This window comes from Equus asinus, chromosome 6 (assembly GCF_041296235.1).
Source record: "Equus asinus isolate D_3611 breed Donkey chromosome 6, EquAss-T2T_v2, whole genome shotgun sequence".
NCBI classification, from domain to species: domain Eukaryota; kingdom Metazoa; phylum Chordata; class Mammalia; order Perissodactyla; family Equidae; genus Equus; species Equus asinus.
This window is the reverse complement of record NC_091795.1, coordinates 55,469,083-55,495,470: the sequence shown is the minus strand read 5'-3', so window position 1 is coordinate 55,495,470 and position 26,388 is coordinate 55,469,083. Positions and strand designations below refer to the sequence as shown.

General features: G+C 36.7%; 2 long non-coding RNA genes across 2 annotated transcripts in view; one reads left to right on the top strand and one right to left on the bottom strand.

Annotated features, from left to right (window-relative positions):
* The window catches only part of LOC139045526 (uncharacterized), a 41,297-nt gene extending 21,007 nt beyond the window's left edge, over positions 1-20,290 (bottom strand). The window contains exons 1-3 of the long non-coding RNA XR_011504030.1: positions 20,152-20,290; positions 19,711-19,815; positions 79-207 (exon numbers count right to left, since the gene is read on the bottom strand). This is a non-coding gene — a long non-coding RNA (uncharacterized lncRNA). The remainder of the gene's footprint in view (positions 1-78; positions 208-19,710; positions 19,816-20,151) is intronic.
* The window catches only part of LOC106832303 (uncharacterized), a 387,667-nt gene that overhangs the window by 309,597 nt on the left and 51,682 nt on the right, over positions 1-26,388 (top strand). The window lies entirely within an intron of this gene.

Sequence of the window (26,388 nt, the reverse complement as noted above, 5' to 3'; positions counted from 1 at the left end):
GAAGATTAGGTACTTGAAGCCTGCAAACCTTTAAGTTCGAATGACAAAATGGACAAGGTTGCAACAGGGTTGACTTACCCACTGTCAGCTCCTTTGAGGCTGGGTCTGGTTTGAGATTCTTCTGTAATTCTCACAGTACCCAACTGGGGCCAGTGGCTTCTTATTGATGGGTTGAATGTCATGCCACAATCTGGCAAGATTCACCTCCTGCAAGAAGGTGGTTATTTCAGAAGGAAATGTATGCCCATAGTCAATTTAACTGGCTCTTGACCCAGCAAATTGGCTTAACACCTACAAAAGCATAGTTTTCTTATTTTAAAATAGGATCCCAATTTCTGTTTCATAGGATTGCTAGGGGCTTGAATAAGACTATTTCTATAGAGTGCCTAATTTATACCTGATACAGAACACAATAAATTGTAGCTGCTATTTTATTATTCCCTCAGCATTACAATAATTTGTACGGGTTAAGAATTTGAGTTGACCTTATTATCACAACAAACAAACAAAAAACAACATTAGCTAAGCATACTACTATTAATAATAATAATAAAAAGCTGCTATTTAATGAGTGATTACCATGTGCCTCACCTTGTACTAAGTATTTTATGTAGATTATTTCATTTGATCTTGACAACAACCCAGCAGGAAAATTCTCATAAAAATCAAAGTGAAAATGGGAGAATGTCCAATAGCAGTACTTTTCCTTAAAGTTGCAAAGAAATGTGGGACTCATTTTCTGGAAAAACAAGTTCCAGAGGTACAGTGAGAAAAGGAAAGAGAGATAGAGACAGATAGAGAGAGATACCAGGAGGCGTAGTCATTTTATGATTATATGAGCCCTTCTTGAAGAGGAGCCTGAGAACGCCACCTAGCCAGCATTTGTGAATGGACACCTGGAGCTTTGTGGGCAGCAGCAAGGGTGGACAGAGATAGGACTGTGAGGAAAAAATAAAGGAAACATTTTTGCATTGCTTTTGAGATATTAGGAAACGACTGGGACCTGTTAGAGAAGATCACGCCCAGTCTACAGAAGAAAGCCCATTAAGAAAAAAGCCTATAGAGAGAATATCTGATGAGAGGGAGGCCCTAAAAAAAAATCTCTTAGGGGGCTGGCCCCGTGGCCGAGCGGTTAAGTTCGCGCGCTCCGCTGCAGGCGGCCCAGTGTTTCGTTGGTTCGAATCCTGGGTGCGGACATGGCACTGCTCATCAAACCACGCTGAGGCAGCGTCCCACATGCCACAACTAGAAGGACCCACAACGAAGAATATACAACTATGTACTGGGAGGCTTTGGGGAGAAATAGGAAAAAAAAATCAAATCAAAAAAAAAAATCTCTTAGGATTGAAATTGAAAAATTAAAGTCCCTAGGGCAAGCAGTAAGGGCTTTAGGAGAGGGAGAGTAAATACTCTGTGTGAAATCAGTTATTTTGTTTGTGGGCTTGCATGTGTTTGGGGAGGGGATGTCAGGACTCTTCATAGATATATATTATAAAATAAAATTATTTTATTGAGGTAAATACCCTTACAGAAAAATGCGTAAGTCATAAGTCTATGGCTTGATGAATTATCCAAAGTGAACACACCCATGTAACCACCACCCAGGTCAAGAAAGAGAATATTACCATCTTTATAAATATTTACTCCTCATAGTTTTCACATGCTTAGTTTTTTAAATGAATTTGTGTCCTTCTAACATGGATATTTAAAGTCAAATGTGGTCAGTTAGGATAGTTTATATATAAAGTGAGAAAGGAGGGCTTGTTCTCTCTTGTTGGGAAAAACACTTTAAAATTCATAACATTTCATAAAAGTGAGATAGTAAAATCTGAATAAAGTACAATTGACTTCTGAAATAAGGGATAATTTTATGCATCTCCCAAACTTATTAGGGCACTGAAAATTAAGATTCAGAGGGGAATCCCCACTAAAAAAAGGAATACCTCATTTTCCTTGCTTAAAGCCCTCAAGAACATAGAGCATTTGGCACTGTTCCAACCACATGGTGAGCTCAGCAAATATTTGTCAATAATCATAATGGTGATAAGTTACCTTTTTAATATAATACATGGTGATTCCTGGTTTCCCTAAAGCAATAACCTGCGGCAAAGAAATAGGACTTTTAGTTCTTCTGAAGCTGCTGGTTGGAACCTCAGGGGAAAGAACAATCTATGTGAATTAGTGATGATATGTTTTACACACCAGTTGAAATGATTTTTCCCTTCACCTCCACCCCTCCCACAACCAAACACAGCTCTGAGTTTTGTAGAGATGAGGTAGAGAATGGAAGGAGGGAAAGAAAATAAGAGGCAAGACGATGAGGAGCAGAAGTATGGGAGAGGAGAACAAATGCCAAGTTAAAGCCACTGAGGAAAGTCTCCTTTGTACTTTCTTTTGTTTCAAGGAATTAATGCTACAATTTAGCATAGCAATTCACCGTATATTTTGTTAGATCAGATTTTATTGGGTACTACTCTTATTTTGGTGGGTAATCATTTGTGAGGTGAAGGAAGTTCTCCATGGCAGCCACCATGGTTCGTCACTGCTAGGACAAAATTAAAAGCCTTTTGTCAAATGGAAAAGCTATCTATTTTTCATATATTGTAATATCCTTAATGGGCCCTTCAGGTGAAACTTTACAGAAGACGGGGTTGACAAGCGATGTGTAAATTTGACAATGAGCAATGAATTTGATAACATTTACCTCTTTATGAGTGCTAATTCAAGCCAGGTCTTACAAAACCATAAAGTGATCCCCACTGTGCTACAAGTATATTAATGATTTGCTTTGCCTTCATTTTTAGGTTGTCAGCAGAAATTAGGAAAGGATGAGGCATCTGTTTCATAATGATGTGTGAATTTGTTGGTTTGTCATGTCCTCAGAAATAGTAAGGCACGATTTTAGCATTTACCTGTTGGGGTTAAACTATAAATAGATGCAGAATTTACATAAACTTTCTTCACTGGTGCTCACTCTAGCCAGTAGATTATAATTTAGCAGCTTTGATTTTGAGTCAGCCATTTGGCTTATATGACAAATTGAATTATTCTTTAGGGCACTTTTACAAGAATATAGACCATTCAAGTAGGAATAAGTGTCATATGGTGCAAAAAGCCCCTGAGGTCCAGTTTCAGGTTTACCACTAACCAGTTGTATGGCCCAAGGCCACTTAGCCTCTGGGCCTTAAAATTGGATAGTGTTTAAGATAATGGGCTTTGCAGTCAAACAGATCTAGTTCAAGTCCCTTATTAAACCTCTAGGAGCTTTAGTTTTCTCATCTGCAAAGTGAGACCATTAATAATTCAACTTCATACAAGGTTGTTATAAGGATTAAATGGGACAGTGCATGTAAAATGCCTAGCACACAGTCAGTGCTTAATAAACATTAGAGTTGGAATAAGTAGTCACTATTTTCCTTTTCAGATCTGAAATGTTAGGATTCTGTGAATGATAGAGTTTCTGAAGTGTCTGTCAGGATTGTATCCAGTTAGGAATTTCAAGTTCCTGAAGGGTGGCACATTGTAGCCAAGCTTTACTTCCGCATCGCCCTCGGGCATTGGTATATTTAAGTTACACATTTATTGAAAACCCTGACATTCCTTGAAAGGAAAGAGGAGGAAATCTGCTACCCTGTCAGAAGAGGAAAGACCATGTGGACTGGTTTGGCACAGTGCTTCAAGAGAAGCTGTTTGCTTTGCCTTAAGGATTAGTGGCTTTGGGCTCACCAGAGTGGGACCAAGGAGCATGTCTGGACCTGGGAAGGAGAGTGATCAAAGATAGAGGCCGGTGTCCTTGGGAGGGGCCAATGATGGGGGTAAATTAATATTCCCGTCAGCATCCTCTCGCTTGCAGTTTCCATAGCTATGGTGGAGGGAGATAGCAGGAGATCAGGCCACCCCCAAAACTTGCCCAGTTCACTCCAAGCATAACAACATTGAAGAGGAAATTGAGATCCAGGAAGGCGTAAGTCGAGGGAGAGTCAAACATTCAAAACCCAGGTTTCCTGGCCCATAGTGCCATGTTTATTCCTCCATACTATTTTGTCTCAGATGTATAGTTGTGTAGATTCAGATCATTTCTTTCCTTTCCATTTATGTCTCTCTGGGCTTCATTTTCTTTGTTCATAAAATGGGGCTGTTAATAATACTGTCCTCACCATGTTCATGGCAAGGGCTAAACTGGGTAATATGTATAGAGTGCTTCGTGCAGTAGTAGCTGTTAGTTGTTGCCGTCAGATAAGTTAGAGCTTCTCTACTGCCTAGGAGGATACTAAACTCCTAGCATGACTTTTTATTGTTTCCTCCAATGAACCCCATGTTTTGAAAGATTTTGTATATCAAATCGCATATATCGGTTAATAATTTTTTAATTTTGTTATTGCATCAATACTGAATTGATTTAATTTCAATAAAAGCAAAGAAACTTGATAGATAGAAAGCCTCTCCATCCTTATCTAAGTAAATGTACTTCCTTCAGGTTGTTTGAATTGTCTAAAACATCTTGCTGATCACCAACACTGTCTTTGCAGATTCTGGACATAGTTGTGCTCTCACTTTTCGATGAATAAGCCAACCCTTAATATTATAATCTGAGTGAGTTGACATTTTGTGTGTGATCTAATTCAAATTTTTCAATGTTACAATTTTTTCCATTGCATCATGGGAAATTGGTGTGGTCCAGAAATAACAAAAATGAATTCATTAAGAACGAAACTGAAGATGAGTTTTTAGCATGCTACCACAAGTTATTGATTAGCAGGCATACCAACATTTCAGATACTACATTCTGATATATAAGAACTAAAGTGTATATTTTATTCACTGTCATTAAAGGCCAAATTCAATTACAATTTATAATTTTTTTTACCCTTTAGCCATCCAATTTTTATACTACCAGAAAAGAAAAAAATAATTTCTTTTAGTATACAGAAATTAGATCTTTTATAGCCAAATTCCACTGTTAAAAGGGAAAATTATAAAGGATATTGAAAAAGACAAATTTGTATAATCTCATCTCTTATTTTTTAAAAATATGTTACATAGAGGACAAGTCTTGACTCTTTCAAATATTATTTGGTCAGGCTAAAATAATTTCATTGTGAGAGCATTTTCCTTCTCTGTGTGCAGTCTAAGTGCATATTTTGTGCTCTTAGGAATAACTTTCCAAAGCTGTGTAAAGAATGTAGCAATAAAATCTAATAAGAATTATGGCTCATGACTTGAATGATGTCAGTACCCTTTTAATCCTCCCAAACATGAAAACGTTTTCTCCTCCTAAATAAGATTTCTTAACTCTTTATTTCTAAGGAAATAAACAAAGCTCTGCAATTGCATCAGCAAAGTAAGAGTTAAAGGAAAATGTTTCATTCCCTTATTAATGCTTATGCTTATTATTAAGATAAGCACTTTAGAAAAGAAATTTATCCTAAACAATAATATTTTAATGACTACATTTGTTTTGTCCTATTTTTTCATATGTTATATAACATTAGAAGACCTCTGAGTTCAGTGTTCCAGCAATAATCTTTTGCTTTCTTTAAACCAGTGGTTCTCAAACTTGAGTATGAATCAGAATCACCTGGAAGGCTTGTTCAGCCACATTGCTGGGGCTCATGCTCAGAGTTTCTGATTCAGGAGGACTGGGGTGGGCATGAGAATTTGCATTTCCAATAGCTTCTCAGATGATGCTGATAACAGCTGTAAGCCATTTTAGTCTTCTTATTTTACAATTTAATTTGGTGGGATTCAACCATCCTGAGGCATATATGCCCCTTAGGTTTACAAGAAACCAAAGTTAAGTGTTAGCTATAGTCTGATTATTTGGTCACTCCTGATTTATTTCAAATCAAAGAACTGCACAGAGAAAGCAAGGTTGATGAAACCGTTCGAAGCTTGAAGATGTCAGACTGTAGAATCTCTACGGGTAAGTGTGTGATTTCTTTAGTGACATCACATTTGCCTGCAGAGATTTTCCAGTCTGCCACTTTGAAGTTGTATTTAAGATGGAAAAAAGTTGTCTTCTTTCTACAGTGATCTTTCCAGGACTGCTAGATTTTAAAACTATATTTATCCAAGGTTAAAATTGAAGGGGAAAAAGGAGTTATAGTTGGGGTTCAGATAGGAGATAAATGAGAATGGATACTCTCTAATTCTGCCACACATCTCCATAGAGAATGAAGGAAAATGGGAAAAGTGAAGCTTCCCCAAACCACCACTGATTTCATTTGTAACAGTGTTTTACCCATACTGAAAGCATCTTATGGTCAGTCTAAGTAATACCCTTGAGTTTCAAGCAATTTTATCTAAAGGTTAGACTTTGCAATTAGGTTTCTCAATGTCTTTCTTAATTTACCCTAGGCCTAACTAATCACAAGAGAGATGAGTAGAAGGAGGAAGTGTGTTTCTCAATTTTCCCCGTCTCTCTTCTCCCTAGTAGCCGTCTTATGATAAATAACATCACCAGCTGCTAATTTTAAAGTGCTGGAATAATGCATAATAAGCAACATTTTACTTCAGGAGAAGTTCAAGAATAATCTACTTTGTGAATAGTGTGATATCATTAACTCTACAATGTTCTTTCTGTTTTTGTTCATTTGTCAGAAAAAATGTTTTTTCTCCATGTTAACTGTAATTTAATTTCAACATTTGACTGCAGAAAGGACTTTGTGTATTTTGTTCCTGTTGTATCCAGCACAGAGAACAGTTCCTGGCACATAATAGGTACTCAATAAACATTTATTTACTGAATGGCCATTAATTTACTGAAGATATTTTTTTGCAATTCCTGTTTACCATTAGAAGGGTAATACATATACATAAAGTCACATATTTTATTGATATCAGAGTGAATATATTTAATTTCAGACAAGATAAAAGAATATTTAAATATGAAAAATCCATCTTGGTAATGAAGCATATACTTATAATAAAATGCATTATAATGAAACTGTTAAAAATAATTTCCTTAAAGTCTAACAAAGTTATATTGTGCCTTTCTGGCATGTAGTTTTATTTCAGATGATGAGTTTTTTAGTCCTGGATTGTATCCAAATTTGTGTAATAATGAATCACAAAATTAGGTTTGATTGTGTTTACACTGCACAACACAGTGTCTTGATTATCTGTTAATCTGCCGTATACACATCCTTTGACCTCAAGATGACTTTAAAAGCATCCTCTCAATTGCATTCTGACTTTTCTAGATAAACCATAATTACAAACTTAACATTAAATCTAAGCGTAGAGGATATAACAGGTGGCCCTGATATGACGTGAGTGGAGCTAAATAATGTGTTGAAATAATTGGAGCTTAGAAAGATAGAAAACATCTGGGTTTCAAGGGAGACCATTTCCATCCTTTTTACTGCTTTTTAAATAGAGAGCTACATCATCCTGAATTATGTAGAAGGAAGGGGCTAATGTTAGGAACTCTATGACCCTCATTATTGTCCTCTGAGCTCCAAAGGGTGGGACTAGTGTACTTTGGTTATGGGAGAAAGAAAGCCTCCTTATGCCATTTTTCATTTTCTCTTTTCCAATCATGCTTTTTGTTTTATATGTGCTTGCAAGGCCTGGTTAACAGTATCACTTGTTCTTTTGAAGGAAAATTGAACTTTTGAATGATGGAATCATAGTTGCCATGTCCCTGATTGTTGATATCTTGTTTGTTTCTTTGCTCCATGGGAAAGCATGGATGGAACAGAGCTTTGGAACAGCATCATCATTTTAGCTCTATGACTAGGTTCTTTACAGACAGCTAACCTATAATACAGGGCTCCTGTTTAAACACTTCCATGGAGAGAGACCTTTTTATAAATACAAATATTTGATATATAAACATTATCGGACATCAGCATATTTAGAACAGATGCATTTACAAGACTATGCCTAGCAGAGATTAAAGGTCTGAAAAAAATCGGACAGTACAGTATATTTTAAAAGATCAGGAGGTCAAGATCTACCAAGGAGTTCTCAACTATGGAACACATTCCCAAGCCCCAACTGAGACGTCCTGAATCTGAACATCCAAGATGTGAATTTGAGAAGTCTCTGTTAAAAAAAAGGTAATAAACTTTATTTTTTAGAGAAATTTTAGGTTCACAGCAAAATTGAGTGCAAAGTACAGAGAATTCCCATATAGTCCCTATTCCCACACACACACAACCTCCTCTGCTATGGATATCAGGTACCACAGTGATACATTCATTGCAATTGAAGAACTACATTGATACATCATTACCATTCAAGGTCCATAGTTTAAATTAGGGTCATTCTTGGTGTTCTGTGGATTTTGGCAAATACATGATGACATGTATCCACCACTGCTGTATTATACAGAATAGCTTCACTGACCTAAAAATTTTCTGTGCTATACCTATTCATCCTCTCTCTCCCTAACCCCTGATCTTTTTCCTGTCTCCATAGTTTTGTTTTTTCCAGAAAGTTATAAGGTTGGAATCATACAGTATTTTGCCCTTTCAGACTGGCTCCTTTCAGTTAGTAATATGCATTTCCTCTGTGTGTTTTCATGGCTTGATAGCCCATTTCTTTTTAGCACTGAATAATATCCCACTGTCCTATTGTAGGTGAATATCTGTTCACCTACTGAAAGACTTCGTAATTGCTTCCAAGTTTTGGCAATTATGAATAAAGCTGCTATAAACATCCATGTGCAGGTTTTGTGTGAACAAAAATTTTCAATTTATTTTGGTAAATACTAAGAAGCACAATTGCTGGATTATATGGTAGAAGTATATTTAATTTTCTAAGAAACTGCCAAACTCTCTTCCAAAATGAATTTACCAGTTTGCATTCCCACCAGCAATGAACCAGAGTTCCTGTTGCTGCATAGCCTCATCAGCATTTAGGGTTGTCAGTGTTTTGAATTCTGGCCATTCTAATAGGTAGGTAGCAGTCTCTCATTATTGTTTTAATTTGTACTTCCCTAATGACATATGATGTTTCCATATGCTTACTTGCCATCTGTATATCTTCTTTGGTGAGGTGCCTCTTCAGGTCTGTTACCCATTTTTTAATAGGATTGTTTTCTTATTGTTGAGTTTTAAAAATTCTTTGCATATTTTGGATATCAGTCCTTTATCAAATGTGTCTTTTGCAAATATTTTCTCCCAGTCTGTAGCTTGTCTTCTCATTCTCTTGACATTGTTTTTTTGCAGAGCAGAAGTTTTTAATTTTAATGAAGCCCAACTTATCGATTATTTCTTTTATGGATTATGCCTTTGGCCTTATATCTTAAAAGTCATCACCATACCCAAGGTCACCTAGGTTTTCTCCTATGTTACCTTTTAAGAGTTTTATAGTTATTCATTTTACATTTAGGTCTGTGATCCATTTCGAGTTAATTTTTGTGAAGAGTATAAGGTCTGTGTCTAGATCAATTCTTTTTGCACACGGATGTCCAATTATTCCTGCACTATTTGTGGAAAAGACTCTTTGTTCTATTGTACTGCCTTTGCTCCTTTGTCAAAGATCAGTTGACTGCATTTATGTGGGTCTATTTCTGGGCTCTCTATTCTGTTCCATTTTTCTATTTGTCTATTCTTTCATCAATACCACACGGTCTTTATTACTGTAGCTTTATAGTAACTCTTGAGGTTGGGTAGTGTCAACCCTCTGACTTTGTTCTTCTCCTTCAACGTTGACTTGGCTACTCTAGATCTTTTGCTTCTCCGTAGAAACTTTCAGATCTGTTTGTTGCTATCCACAAAATAACTTGCTGGGATTTTGATTGGGATTGCATTGAATCAATAGATCAAGTTGGGAAGAACTAACATCTTGAGTCTTTCTATCCATGAACATGGACTGTCTTTCCATTTATTTGGTTATTTCTTGAAATCTTTCAGTAGAGTTTTCTAGTTTTCCTCATATACATCTTGTACATCTTTTGTTGATTTATACCTAAGTATTTCACTTGTTTCAGGTGCTAATGTAAATGGCAACGTGTTATTAATTTCAAATTCCTCTTTTTCATTGCTGGTATATAGGAAGGCAGTTGACTTTTGCATATTAACTTTGTATCTTTCAGCCTTGTTGTAATTGCTTATTAGTTCCAGGAGTTATTTTGGTAGGATTTCCAGTACAATATTGAAAAGAGTGGTGAGAGGGGACCTCTTTGCCTTCTTTCTGATCACAGCAGGAAACTTTCAAGTTTTTCACCATTAAGTATGATATTAGCTATAGATTTTTTTTATAGACTTGATGAAGTACCTCTCAATTCCTAGCTTGCTGAGAGTTTTTATCACAAATAAGTGTTGGATTTTGCCACATGCTTTTCTGCATCAATTGATATGACCATGTGATTTTTTCTTTAGCTTGTTGAAGTGATGGGTGACATTGATATTTTGAATGTTGAACCAGCCTTGCATTCCTGGGATAAATTCCACTTGGTCATGGTGTATAATTCTTTTTATACAGTGTTCATTCTATTTGCTAATGTTTTGATGAGGATTCTTGCACCTATGTTCATGAGAGATATTGGTCTATTGTTTTATTTTCTTGTAAGTCTTTGTCTGGTTTGGTATTAGCGTAATGCTGGCTTCATGAAATGAGGTAGAAAGTATTCTCTCTCCTTCTATTTTCCGGAAGAGATTGTAGAGAATTGGTATAATTTCTTCCTTAAATGTTTCATAGAATTTTCCAGTGAACCTATCTGGGCCTGGTGCTTTCTATTTGGAAGGTTATTAATTATTGATTCAATTTCTTTAATAGATACAGTCCATTCAGATTGTCTATTTAATCTTGGGTGAGTTTTGGAAGATTGGTCCATTTCATCTAGAATATCAAATTGTAGGCATAGAGTTGTTCATAATATTCCTTTATTATCCTTTTAATGCTCATGGGATCTGTAATGATGTCATCTTTCATTTCTGATATTAGTAATTGGAGTCTTTCTTTTTTCTTCACTAGTCTGACTAAAGGCTTATTGATTTTATTGATCTTTTCAAAGAATCAGCTTTTTTTTTTAAAAAAAGATTTTATTTTTCCTTTTTCTCCCCAAAGCCCCCTGGTACATAGTTGTATATTTTTAATTGTGGGTCCTTTTAGTTGTGTCCTGTGGGATGCCGCCTCAGCATGGCTTGATGAGCAGTGCCATGTCTGCGTCCAGGATCCAAACTGGTGAAACCCTGGGCTGCCGAAGCAGAGCGCGTGAACTTAACCACTTGGCCATGGGGCCGGCCCCTTCAAAGAACCAGCTTTTGGTTTTATTGATTTTCTGTATTGATTTCCTGTCTTCAGTTTCATTGATTTCTGCACTAATTTTTATTATTTCTTTTCTTCTGCTCACTCGGGATTTAACTTGTTTTTGTTTGTCTAGTTTTCTATGGTGGAAGCCTAGATGATTAATTTTAGAGCTTCCTTCTTTTCTAATATATGCATTCAGTGCTATAAATTTCCCTCTAAACACTGCTTTCAGTGCATCCCACGAATTTTAATAAGTTGCATTTTCATTTTAATTTAGTTCAAAATATTTTAAAATTTCTCTTCAGATTTCTTCTTTGACCCATGTATTATTAAGAAGTGTGTTGTTTAATCTCTGTGTATTTTGTGATTTTTCCATTTATCATTCTGTTATTGATTTCTAGTTTAATTCCATTGTGGTCTGAGTACCCATTGCTAGTATTTGAAATTTGTTAAGGTGTGTTTTATGGCCCACAATGTGGTCTGTCTTGGTGAATGTTCCGCGTGAACTTGAGAAGAATGTAATTTGCTGTTGTTGGATGAAGTAGTCTATAGATGTCAATTATTTCCAATTGATGGATGGTGCTGTTGTGTTAAAAAATGTCCTTATTGATTTTCTGGCTGCTGGATCTGTTCATTTCTGACAGACGGGTGTCAATGTCTCCAACAAAAACAGTGGGTTCATCTATTTCTCCTTGCAGTTCTATCAGTTTTTGTCTCATGTATTTTCATGCTCTGTTGTTAGGTGCATACACATTTAAGGATTGTTATGTCTTCTGGAAAATTAACCCCTTTATCCTTACATAATATCCCTCTTTGTTCCTGATAACTTTCCTTGCTCTGTATTCTGCTCTGCCTGAAATTAATATAGCTACTCTGACTTTCTCTTGATTAGTGTTAGCAGGTTATATCTCTCCATCCCTTCTAATCTATTGGTGTCTTATATTTAAAGTGGGTTTCTTGTAGACAATATATATAATTGGGTCTTATTTTTTGATACACTCTGACAGTCTCTTTTCATTGGTGTATTTAGATCATTGACATTTAAAGTGACTATTGATATAGTTGGATTAACATCCACCATATTTGCTGTTGTTTTTTGTTCATTGCCCTGTTCTGTGTTCCTATTTTTGTCTTCTACACTTTTTCTGCCTTTTGTAGTTTTAATTAAGCATTTCATATGATTCCATTTTTCTCCTTTCTTAGCATATAGATTATTTCTTTTTTTACTTTTTTCGTGGTTTCCCTAGAGTATGCAATATACATTTACAACTAATCCAAGTCCACTTTCAAATATCACTATACCATTTCACAGATAGTAAAGTACTTTATAATAACAAAATATTCCTAATTCCTCCCTTTCATCCCTTGTATCATTGTTATAATTCATTTCACTTATACATAAGCATACATAAACATACATCTATATAGATAGACCTAGGTATAGATATATCACACATAAGCATACATAATTTCATATATTGTTGCTATTATTATTTTGAACAACTATCTGTTAGATCCATTAAGAATAATAAAAATAAAAGTTTTTATTTTATCTTCACATCCATTTTCTGATGCTCTTCTTTCCTTTGTTTAGATCTGAGTTTCTGGCTTATATCAATTTTCCTTTCTCAAAGAACTTATACATCTCTTGCAAGGCAACAAATTTTCTCAACTTTTGTTTGTCTGAGAAAGTCTTATTTCTCCTTAACTTTTGAAGGATAATTTCATAGGGTACAGAATTCCAGGTTGGTGGTTTTTTCTCTTATCACTTTAAATATTTCACTCCACTATAGTCCTGTTTCCATGGTTTCTGGGGATAAAACTAATGTAATTATCTTTGCTTCTTTATAGATAAAGTGATTTTTTTCTTCTGGCTTTTTCGAGATTTTTTTTATGACTGCTTTTCTGGGTTTGGAATAGGATATGCCTAGTTGTAGTTTTTGTTTGTTCGTTGGTTTGTTTTTCCATTTATCCTGCTTGGTGTTCTCTGAGCTTCCTGGATCTGTCGTTTTATGTCTGACATTAACTTGGGGAAATTCTCCATCATTATTGCTTCAAATATTGCTTCTATTCCTCTCTTTCTTCTATATCTGGTATTCCCATTACATACGTTATACTTTTTGTAATTATCCCACAGTTCTTGGATATTCTATTCTTTTTTTTTCCCAGTCATTTATCTCTTGGCTTTTCAGTTTTGGAAGTTTCTATTGTTATATCCTCATGTTCAGAGATTCTTTCCTCTGCTGTGTCTAGTCTACTAATTAACCTATCAAAGGCAGTCTTCATTTCTGTTACAGTGTTTTTTTAATTCTAGCATTTCTTCTTGATTCTTCTTAAAATTTCCATCTCTCTGCTTACATTAACCATCTATTCTTTCATGTTGTCTACTTTTTCCAGAAATGCCCTTGTCATAGTTTTTTCTTTTTTAATTCCTGACCTGATAATTCCAATATTTCTGCCATATCTGACTCTGGTACTTATGTTTGTTTAGTCTCCTCAAACTGTGTATTCTGCCTTCTAGTATGCCTTGCCATTTTTTGTTGGAAGGTAGACATAATGTCCTGGGTAAAAGGAACTGTGATAAATAGGCCTTTAGTAATATGGTGGTGAGATGCAGGGGAAGGGGAAGTGTTCTATAGTCCTGTGATGAGGCTTCAGTCTTGTGGTGAGCCTGTGTCCCTAGACTGTGAACTTCACCAGTGATTTGCTATACCCTATCCCCCCACCTTAGGTAGGATAGGATGGCTAGAGGGAGCTAGAGTTGGGTATTTCCCTTTTCCCAAGTCAGTTGGGCTCTGATAAAACTCCAGCAGGTCAGGCTCTGATAGAATAGTTTCACCTGAGGGCAAGCCTTGTTAAGAAGAACAGAATGCTCTGGCATATTTCAAAATGGTTCCTTTCATCTTGCACCTGCTGGAAGCATGAGGAGATTTTTCTCTGATATATACTGTGAGGACCCGGTCAAGCTCCTGAAGGTAAAACTCACAAAAGCATGGAGTCCCTCTCTATGACTAGAGTTTTTGACTCTCAGACTTGTCCATACTGAGCCTCCAGCAATTCATCCGTTGCAGTTCAGGTTTTCCTACCTTGGCACTGGTTCTGGTGGAGGTTTCTGCTCCAGTAAGTTGTAATTCTCTGTATCCACTTGTCTCTCCATGTTTTGCGGCAGTGGTTTACCTGGTGAACCCACTTGTCTGACGAAACTAAGAAGAGGTGTTGATTTTTCAGTTTATTTAGCTTTTCACTTATTTTTAAGACGGAGTGGTGACTTCTGAGCTCCTAACATGCCAAATGGGAAGCTGGAAGTCTAGAAGTCTCTTTTTCAAGGTGAATCTGATGATTGGATGGCTTTAGAGCTAATTGGCTTTTAAACTTTAAAAATGTAATGCCATCTTATTTCAAAGAAAATCTATGAATTTATAAAAAAACATATAAAATTGGTAAAAGTGGGGCTGTTCTGGTTGAAGTGTGTGTGTTGGTGAGGCAGGCATCCAGAGCTTTATCTTCTCAAACTCCCCTGGTGCAGCCCCAAACTGCCTCTGCAGAGTCCCTCATTCGCTAATCATACTGCTCTCTCCAGCATGGGGTAAGCCAATGATCTTTGGAAGTTCTTGGAGGTGGGGATGCGTGTGTATCTGGGTGGCCAATCAGGACAAGGAGGGACAGCACTCAAAGGGGCACTGACTTCAGATATTTGCCCTGTAATTGCCGCTGGCAAGTGAAGGGGGCAGGAGGGTGATGAAATTGGAATCAAAGTTAGAAATCTGTTTGCTGTGCAAAAAGGCCATTTTGCAACTTGCCTCCTTTAAACTATCCTGTTGGTGCAGGGTGTTATTGAAGCCTTAGGGGATGTTTTAAAGGTGGAGGATTGCCCTGGTGATGAACAAATACGAGAAATAAACTTCCAGTGGGGCTGGGTTGCCTGCTGACTGTGGTTTCCTGATGATCTATAACAATGGTTATTCACTAACAGCTGGCGCATGTCTCCCTCGGACAAAGCCACTGGGAAGTGCAGGCACTCGGATTGGTGAACCAGAACCGTTACCCTGGTAACAGTTAACTAGCACGTGTTTTATTGTTTCCAACTGCTTTTCCTGGGGTATTTGCAGGTGGTGGGAGATGCTTTCTTAAAGAGGGGTCATAACCTCATGAACTTTCAGATGTTGCAACAAATTGGGGAACAAAACATTTTTTTCTCTTTCAAATATATTAAGTAAATCTTATTACGTAGCATTTTCAAGACAGATGCAGCCCAGCAGTTTTTCTATTTTGCCATTATTTCCAGATGTTATCAATTTTAAAGTCAGTTTCATTTTATGATCAGGATTAATAGGAAGGTAACATTAGTGATGTGTATGGTAGCAGAATATTGTTTTGGTCTTTTGGGGATGTGTTCTGGTTCTATATTTTTGCCATAAAATGTGAGATCAAACCATAAAACATGAATGTATTTTTAATTGGCCTTTTAATGGTTTGTATATTTTGCCTCTTCATTAATTAATTTAGCTCAATATTTTTGCCTTTACTAGTAGTTTTCTTTCTTGTTTTTAATACATCAGAAAATTTATAGTGTTGCTATAAAATACAAGACCAAATAAGACTTGATCGTGTTAGAATTTCCTTCTGCATTTGACGTATTTTTGAAAGGATCAGTTAATTTCCAGATGGATAGCTCCCTCTTCTGTCTGGTTTGCAGAATTTGCATCTTCTGAAACCACAGATGGAAGATGCAGTATGTATCACAGAACTCGCTAGCTAGGCTGAAGGTTGAATGTAGTTACTATCGTAGCAAATTTATGAATTGAAACATGGAGGATGCTTCCATTGTAATAATTTGGTTTAAAATAAAATCATGAACCCTGTTGTAAATACTGGCTGAAAGTAAATGGAAACATTCTTTTAAGTTAGTATTGAATTTTATCTATAGATATCACTGAAAAAAATGCTGACCTGATCAATCCCAAACTCTATTTGAAATACCCTGACTTTGGTCAAATAAGCATTTGTCACTTGATTTGCACAGAATTCCAACAATACTGCAAGTCAAGACTTCTCATGAGCCTGAGGCAAAGTCTTTTCTGTTAAGTGTTCTTAATGGGTTTTCAAACATGCACCTACTTATAAGTTAGATCAGTGGCATTCAAATGCCCTCCTCCAGGACCTTAGAATTTTTTAAATGCTTAAAAAACATTTGTTTTTAAATCTTTCCTTTCTTTCCTTGGGTCCCATTTAATCACTACAGCAAGAGTTAGGGTTATGCTCTGAAAATGAACATAAAAAAATCTAGAGCCTGAACTCATAACCATAGAACCAAACAAGCTAATAAAACTATTTATGATGATGAGAGTGCTTGTTTACCGTCTTTGTTCTTAGAGATGTGATGAAGTGATAATTTTTTTCTTTCTTTTTTTTTTTGAGGAAGATTAGTCCTGAGCTAACATCCACCACCAATCCTCCCCTTTTTTGCTGAGGAAGATTGGCCTCGAGCTAACATCTGTGCCCATCTTACTCTGTTTATGTGTGGGATGCCTGCCATAGCATGGCTTGATAAGCTGTGTGTAGGTCCATGGCTGGGATCTGAACTGACAAACTCCAGGAGGCTGAAGCAGAGCGTGTGAACCTAACCACTACACCACTGCACTGGCCCCTTAAGTGATAAATTTTGACTGTGAAGAGGAAAACATGGATTCATTCAAACTCACCCCTCTCATTTCTCTTAGTGCAGGGTGTTTGGGATTCTGTGACCCTAATTATGTGAATATATATTAAATGAGTACTGTTCACAATTCTCTGCTTTGCTTTTGTTGAAACAGAAGCCATATTTTACCTTACACACTCTTGTTGGTACTGTGTCATTGTATTCTTTCTTTTTAGTTTCATTGAAGGGCTACAAGGAATAACTTGAATATACTGGAATAAGAATTGGAAAACTATTCATTATCAAAATTTGGGGACTTAAGCATACATTTGAAAATTTATAATTACTTTCTTATCTCTAAGTAGGTGAAAAACCATGTAATAAAGTATTAGACAGTAAATCTCATTTGGAATGAGGGATTGTTGGAAACCACAGACTGTAGCGCATCCAATTCAACTTCCCCTTTCATAACACTGAGCCCAGAGAGGGTAGTTGTCTTGTTCAGGGTCCTGCAGTTAGGTGGTGACAGAAATGGTTTTTGTGAGTCCTATTTGAGCACTCTTTTGGCCAGGCCACACCCTTTGCAGGGGTCAAGGAGTTCTTCACTACTTGGCTGTGGCTCCATAAATATGGATTCTGTGATTTCTTTTCTCCTCCAAGTGCACAGACTCTTGCCCCCCATTTCCCACATTTGCATCCCAATGACATATTAGCTGAGTGACTTTGGGCTAGTTAACCAACCTCTCTCTGTGCTTCAGTTTTCACTTTTATGAAATGAGGATAATAATAGTGCATCTCTTATAGAGTCTATACCAGTGATGTGCGTGGCACCGCGTAAGCACTTAATAAACATTGGCTATTATTTTTATTATTGTAATTTTCTGCCACTCTTCCTCCAGTGTGTGCTGTGGTCTTCATGTACTTTGTGGCATATAGTAATCACATCTAAAACAACTGAAGGTTGTATCTGCATGTTCACAGCGGCATTATTCACAATAGCCAAAAGATGGAAGCAACCCAAGTGTCCATCCACGGATGAATGGATAAATAAAGTGTGAGATACATATACATGTATATTGCATATATTATATATATGTAAAATAGAATACTATTCTTCCTTAAAAAGAAAGGAAATTCTGACACATGCTACAAATAGGATGAACCTTGGGGACATTATGTTAAGCGAGATCAGCTAGTCATAAAAAGGCAAATACTGTATGATTCCGCTTAGATAGGGTAGCTAGAGAAGTCAGATTCAGAGAAAATGAAAGTAGAATGGTGGTTGGCAGGGGCTGAGGGGAGCAGAAAATGGGGGATTATTTAATGAGTATAGAGTTTGAGGTTTGAAAAATGAAAAGAGTTCTGGAGGTTGGTTGCACAACAACGTGAGTGTACTTAACGCTACTTAACTGTATGCTTAAAAATGGCCAAGATGGTAAATTTTATGTGTTTTACTACAATTAAAAATTCTAAAAAAATAAACAATGCAGTTAGAGCATATTAGTTCTATTAGTTAACCCTAGACATTTTGACTTCTTGATCCCAGAGTTCTGGGCCAGTGCTGTGGGTTAGAACCAAAAAGGTTTTGGTGGGTGGTAAATGTCTGATAGCAGTTCTTGAACATCGTATCTGTTTTAGTTCTGTTTCCTTCCTCTAGGATTGCCGACTTCCTGCCAAGGATGGACTTAATTTCCAGGGCCTTATAGTTTACGGACTTGGATGAAATTACAGAAGTGCACTTTCCCCACAGACACATGAATAAAGTCCACAGAGACTCTTCAGAAAATGAAAACACATGAAAAGCAAATTTCATTCAGCAACTTTACAATTAATAAAACTTCCTTTGGGGGGAATGGCGTAGGCTGTTAGAAAGAAGCTTAGAAACTGCCCTATTAAACAAAGCAAGCAAAGAAGTATAGAAGAAGAAAGAAGAAAACTTCATCTTGGTTTAGGATTTTTTTTTTCAAATTTCTGTTTAATTATCATTATTGTCTACAAAGATGGTTAAAAGCATCATACATTTCCAGGACAAAAAGCAAGCACAACTAGAAAAGGGTTTATGCTAAATTGGAATTTGATAATTTCTTATAACAAGCTGCTGTAAAAGTTGTATCTCTTTTATTTCAATGCAAGAATTCCTTTTATTCAATATTGAATATCCTTTTTATTTCAATTCAATAACATTTACTGAATATTTACTGTGTAGTGAAAGCCCTGTATCTCAGAGACGAGACTGCTTGGTTGGAGTTTTAAAAAAAAAGGTTTAAAAGAAGGTAAATACTTCAAAACTTTTTTTTTAATGTTCAAAGTAATTAAATATACTGGGAATAATAATAAATTGTTACACTTCCAAATAACATTTCCTTTTTGATCATGGGACTTATATAAACTAAATATTTGCAGAGGAAAATTCTCCAACTATATTGTAACAGGAATGTGTTCCTTCAAACATGTTAGTAGGGAACAATCACCACACTGGTGGATGTATCTGCTCAAGCCAGCGTCAAAAAAGAGACAACATAAGAATCTTTTATCTTTTATCAGCTTGTCAAAAAAGTAGCAATGAAAATGCTTAGTAACAGGATAGGATTAAAATGTATCCAAGTCTGTCACTTTCAAAACGCCACATTTTAATTTTATTCGTCCTTTTGAAATAACAATCAGAAGTTTTGCTTTAAATGTTCATAAATTAAACATTGAAATACAATTATTAGCTTATTCAGGGGCACTACCACAAACCTAATTTCTTCATCATCTTAGTAAAAAGCCTGGGTTTTAAAATCCATTAACTGGCCTTGGATTAGAATCTCAGGAGGTTAATAACAATTTTGAAATCACAAAATATGCATAAAGAAAAATGTAAGACTTACCAAGAAAAATAGCTGTAACAACGCAAGACAAAAGGCAAATTTTGATGACATTATTCAGCTTTCTATCTTTCAGCATCAGGTACTTTCTCTGACCATCTGAAGACTCTAGACGTAGTGGAAAAAAACGGGATGATTTTAATATTAAGAGCTACGAAAGGTGAGAAACGGGCCCTGACAAACACATCTACACACGTCAATGTATTTCATAATAGAAACATTTTCTTTTTCATTCTCAATCTCTAGTTGAATAAGTACCCACCACCCCGAGATTCTTAATAAACACATTTTACCATTTTTGAGAGGCAGACATCATTAAGTTCATTTTGAAAACTTCACATTTAGCTGTTAGCCAAAAGTGAACGTTTGGTGGCTTTTGAATCCTTTTCAAGTCGTGAAACCTTAGAAAGAAACTAAAGAAAAAGAGATCAGATCTCGGCCTACCTCTTTCAGCCCTTGAGAATTCCCTTTCCAAGTAGTTTCCTAAATAGTGAGGCTGCATCAGAACCCTCAGTTCTTCTCTTTGGAAGTTATTAAATCAGCAGAAAGACCGACAATAATGGCACATGAAATCTAAGTTTTGTATAGGAAACAGACAGGCAGTCCACACTTTGTTATTCACTTGATAGACAGAGCCATTTTGACAGCCCTAACCTTAGAAACCACAGGTCCTGCTGAGCTCAGCAGGAGTCAAACGCTGAGTACCATCTGTCAAAGCTTTATTTCCCCCCTCCTTCTTATCCACGCGTTTACCAGAAGATGCTAAAAAGAGGGATAAATGAAAGTCGCCAACTACAGTTAAACTTATGTAATTGTAACACTGATGTTGTGCTAAGAAATTCACTCTGCCATCTACCAAATTTGAGTGAACTGAATTAGATATTCTATGTTCTTTCTTAATGGTTATCAAAAGATGAAAGTGTGGGTTGAGGAACTCTGTAATTACAGTCCAAACAACTAATACTACAAAATGAGGAAATTGCACATAGTTTGGTATGGTTTTGCCAACTCTGTAGCTAAAATCATAAATGGTTTGGGAAATTCTCAACTCTAAAGATTCTTTTTTTTTCTTAATATAGTTTAATTAAACGTATAAAAACAACAAAATTTGCTTCTTTCCAAAAATAGAGATTTTAATTAATTAAATTCTTGCTTTACAAAATGAAGTTTCACTCATAACACTTTCTCTCTTGCCCCCTCTCTAGCATAATCAATTTTAAAAATTTAACAAGCCTAATCATAAGAAAATCAATTAAATCAAGTGTAGTACAGCTCATGCTGCACTTATGTAGAAGACAGTATATCAACTGATAATACAGAGGAGCTAGAAATGGCATTGCTTTTGATTAAGTGCTACCAAAATGCTACATATTTTTTGAAGAGCAACTTTAGTTTGCATTACATTTTGAAATTTTTTACATTTAACGAATAATTTTAATTATTTATTTAAAATCTTTAAATTTAGAATATCATTTTTAGCACATGGTTCACTCAGAAATTTAGAGTACATTTCCATAAATACAGAATTATAAAATATAGAAGTTTAGATTTTAAACGTTAGAGAAAGTAAAGTCTTCTTTTAGCATAATTATTCCAAATTTGAATTTTTCAGTTAAATTCTGTTTTATTCTGACTTTTTTGTTTTGCCTAATCTTTCCTCCAATTTTCCCCAATGCTAAAAAATAGTTATTTAAAATACTATATCATGAGAATAATACTATATATATTATATGTACTAGATATACTATACTATAGCAAGTAATTATTCATTGTTTAATGGATAACACTATGTCACAAGAAGACATTGTGAAGAAGTATTTTAGTTAATTGATGATTATATTTACATAAGTGTATACTTTTTATATTTTATTCAATGTGCCATATGTAAAAATTTTGCAGAAATTTGAGAGCCCTTACATGTAAATGACTGAAATGCTTTATGTAAAATATTTTTAATAAATTGTACACCCAGAAGGTGATTTTGTTGTTTAGAGCAACCAAGAGGTGATTTATTTTGCAATGTCAAAACTAGCTAATAGTTTCTAATATTATAAGATAGGATTTTTGTGTATCAGTTTTGCAAGACACATCAGCCTTACATATTTTCATGAATATACACATAAATGCATTTGAGTAAAGTCTGAATGGGTACTATTTGAGCTGGGGCTTTGCCCCTTCTCTGAGCTTCCCTCACCTGCCCTTTGTCCTAGGAGGGATTGATCTCATTCAGAGGCTGAGGAAGGAAGCTGCCTTTGCTGGCAGACAGGGTCCCTGCTCAGTAAACACCTCTTCCACCAGTGTGTTAATGCCTGAAATTCTTTCTCCTGGGGGCAGGAAACAACTTTCACCACACTGAGAGAGAAGATTCAAAGGCAAAAGCCCTGAGGGAAAGGAAGCACGTGGACTTAAATTAATCTTGCTGACAGTTATTCTGAGAGCAAAGAGAAGCTGAGAGGAGCAGGAGGGGAGACACTTTCAGATGGAGAAGGAGTGTAGACAGGGGAGGCAAACTCGCGCTTCCTCTGGATTTCACATAAGGAGGGCTGGTCAGTGTCCGTAGAGGAGCCTTGCTTTGCATCATGCATGTGTAGACTTTCTCGATTCTCACTGTCATGCTGTTAATTGTCAAAATCTCAGAGTTCTAGGGATGTTAAGGATCATCTCGTGCAACCCTTCATTACAGAGATGAAGAAACTGAGACCCAGACGAGTCTACTCTGGTTTATCCAAACTGGGGTAAACAAACAAACAAAAAAAGCCATGTTTCATTTAAACCGTGTTTAAATCCGTCCAGAGAATTTAACTTAATAATTTGCTCTACAGTCTGTCAGTAATATTATACCCTGTATTTTATATTTTATGTAAATATTTATAATGTAGCTGTTTCCGAAAGACAGTGGAGGCAGGTCCTTTATTGAGCATCTGCTAGTTACACAGCTCTGTAGTAATCTAGGGGGCGGGAAGAATAACATTCACTCAGTTATTCAACAAAGATTTATCAAAGTACTGCTATGTGCTAAGAATTGGGGAGACTGAAAAAAAAGGCCCTGCAATCATAGAGGCTACATTTTAGCAGATAGGGTGATGATGACAGGACACAAAAAAGACATTAATTACAGAATCACATAAATATTATAAAACTACAGCCACTCTCAGTAGCATAAGGGAGAGAGATATGAAGCTATGAGTGGGTACCACAGGGTGAGCTTTTCCTGGCAAACAGGTCTGCCAGGCTCCCTGAGAAGTTATGACTGAAGTGAGGCGAACTGGGGAAGGGCAGAGAGGAGAGAGATACCCAGGCAGAGGGAACAGTGTGTGCAAGGGCAGAGGGCGCACAAACCAGTGTGAAGACCTGAAAGAAAGCTTGTGTAAGGGCAGCTTGGAATGCAAAGTGGAGAGTGACGAGTGGGGAAGACCTTGCCAGGCTGTGATTATTGGGCTTCATCCTAAGAGAAAATGGAAGCAAATGGATGGTTTGAAGCAACATGGAAGTATGGTGATGTGATTAGATTGGGTTTTGAGATCACTGCTTTGGCAGCCATGTGGGAAAAGCATTGGCTGGGCAAGAGTGGAGACTTGGCTGGGAGGAGCTGACTTGCTCATTGGGTGAGCACTACCAACACATGTCCCCATTGTACAGATGGGGCAGCTGAGGCTCAAGAAATGAGATCATTCCATGTCTCCTGATTCCTAGGCCAGGTATTGCTGGCAGAACTATCTCACCTTTAAATGTAACACAGATTTCTGTTCCTTTGCATGTGTGCCCTGAAAATAATATTGCTTCAGGGATGTTTGAGAGGATGCCACCTGAATCCATGTACTTATACAAGGCAGGCAGCCTGGTGTGGTGACAGTCTGTAGGGGCCATCACATTTGGGGAGCTATTTTTGTCTCCCTCTTGACAGAAAAGTGGAAAGTCTTCCCCCCAGTTTAGCTTCAATCTCTCTTTGACTTTTATATAGAACCATACAGGTTAGCAAGCCAATATTTTGTTTAATCCTCATAAGAAACCTGGAAAGTAGGTATTATTAACGTCTCTATTTCACAAAAGAAGAAACTGAGGTTCATAGAGTCTGAGTGCTGTGTGTTCCAGTTTCCTTATCTGTAAAATAGGGATCATAATATTACTGACCTCAGAGGATTTACTGAGCAATGCTGATGAATCAGTAATTGTTCATTGTCTTTTAATATTATCCATGGAATTCAGAGCCAGATTTGAGATAATTTATAGTTGCTACGTTAGACCTCTTGGTTACTGTATTTTTTTTCATTTCCTTTTCATAATACTTACTTTCTTTTAAAGAAATAGTAAAAGCAATTTAATAACTACTGAAAATTAGGAAAATAATCATCTATATCCTATTTATCTTGATAGACTATGATAGTTTTCACAAATGTTTTCCATTTTTTTCTAGAAGTGTGCTTATTTCTACATAGTTGGAATTGTACCACAATTTTATAACCTGCTTTTCCTCTTGACATTATACCAGAATTTTTTATGTTGCTGCCAATTCTTGGTGAATGTCATTTTAAATGAGTAAATGTTCTATAATTTTATTGGCCATATCCTGAACAGAAAATATTTTGTTTCTTTCAGTTTTTCTATATTATAAATAATATTTTAATAACCATTTTAGTACATGTAACATTTTCTTTGAGAGTATTTTCTTAGGATACGTTTTCAGAAATTATAAATTAGATTAGAACTTGCATATTTTTGTAGTGTTTGCTACTTATTACTAAATCATGGCTCTGCTTTTCTATTCTTAGTTTATTAACCTTATTTTATAAATGTCCTTTGTTTTATTTGGCTTCCAACCTATTTTTAAAGAAGTGATTTATTCGAGGTCATGGGGGTGAGTAACAGCAGAAGCAAGACTTGAAATCTACTTTCTGCTAAACCAGTGAAGCCAATGGGGAAAAAATTCTCACAGCCCAGATGTGAAAGAGCTAGCCATTCCTTACAGACTAGCTGAGGCATCAGGAAGGGCAGAAGTCTAGGATTTGGGAGTTGGCAGTTCGAGTCCTACTACCACCAATCATCCACTGTTTGACTTTGGTCTTTTCAACTGTAACATAGATTCATTCATTCTTGCCCATATTTCTAGGGGAGTTTTAGGCTTAGATAATGCACCTGAATACTCTTGGAGCAGTGTAGATCACTGCATTGGTGTAGGGCAACATCTTCTCTCTGAATCCTGAGCATTGAGTTCCTCTAAGAAGCTGTAATATAGTGATTCTCAGACTTGAATCTGCACATGAATCATCTGGAGATCCTGTTAAATTCTGTTTCAAAAGGTCTGGGGTAGGCCTAAGATTTTACATTTCTAACAAGCTCTCAGGTGATGTCTGCTCCTGCTGCTGGTCCATGGGACCACACTCTGAGAAGTAGGACATAGCAGCCACACTGAGTGGTTGTTCACTTGCACAGGTGACTGTCCTCATGGTGCAGAGCACCCTGCACTATGGGGAGCAATTTTAATAAGTGAAAAAGGATAAGGATTAAAAGTGGTTGGCTAGATGCTCCTGAAATGGAGTCTAATATGCTGGAGTGTGTGAACATTCCCGACTTGTTTATTGAGGAAGTGTTATCTGATCTGTTTCCTCTTGAATGCTGGAGATCCCCTGAACCTAGGAATGTCCCCTTTCCTGAGATGTGGTAGGATGTGGAAAGCAGTAACCTGGAATAATGGAGTAATAGGAAAAGGTCCTAGCCTTTCATTATTATCATATCCCTTATCTGAACACAAACCCAAGAACCACCTTTTCCATCCTTGTTTTATATTGTCAGAGATTCCACCAAAGTCCCCTTAAAAGCTGACCAAGGAAATTTGCCAGCAGCAACTTAAAAGCCTTAATGCATTGTTACAAATCTTTCCAAACATCTGCTGCATGAAAAGAAGGAAGATCCTGCAATGGCTGAGGGCAAGAGGGCATCTCTGATGCGGGATGTCCCAGCGCTGCTCTGAGGAGGCCCTTTCTCTGCAGGCAGAGTGCCCCGGGAGGCTCCAGCACCTGTTCTTACACATTCCTGCTGGCTTCTGTTGTTTGCCGTTGCTGTCAAAAGCGTCCCAGGAGAGGGCTGGGACAAGACTTGTCAGGGAACAAGAAAAGCCGGGAGTGTGGCAGTTGGCTTCACAAATGTGAGGATGTTCACAGTCCCAGTAGGGACTCTCATTTCCCTTTTCACATCACCACGAGCCTCATGTCAAAAGGAAATCTTTTGAGTTTAGGTACTGCAGCAGAGAACAGTCTTTTGAAACTCAGGTGACACTGATAGCCTAGTTTCATTTTTCTAAAACTGAAATGCCATTAGTAGGACTTGGAGGTACATAGCCATCAGGCCCTGGGAGGTTATTGCCTAGAGAGTTGCATGGTACATTTTCAAGAAGAAGGAAAGATTCCTAGGTTGAAAGTACAGGAAAAGTCGTCCATCTGTAAATTACACTTGAGCTTTGAAAGATTAACGTAGCTTTCAAGGATTCATTCAGAGGGAGGATATGATGAATGTTCTTTAATTTTTAAATTTTTTTTTTTTTTTTTAAAGATTTCATTTTTTCCTTTTTCTCCCCAAAGCCCCCCGGTACATAGTTGTGTATTCTTCGTTGTGGGTTCTTCTAGTTGTGGCATGTGGGACGCTGCCTCAGCGTGGTCCGATGAGCAGTGCCATGTCCGCGCCCAG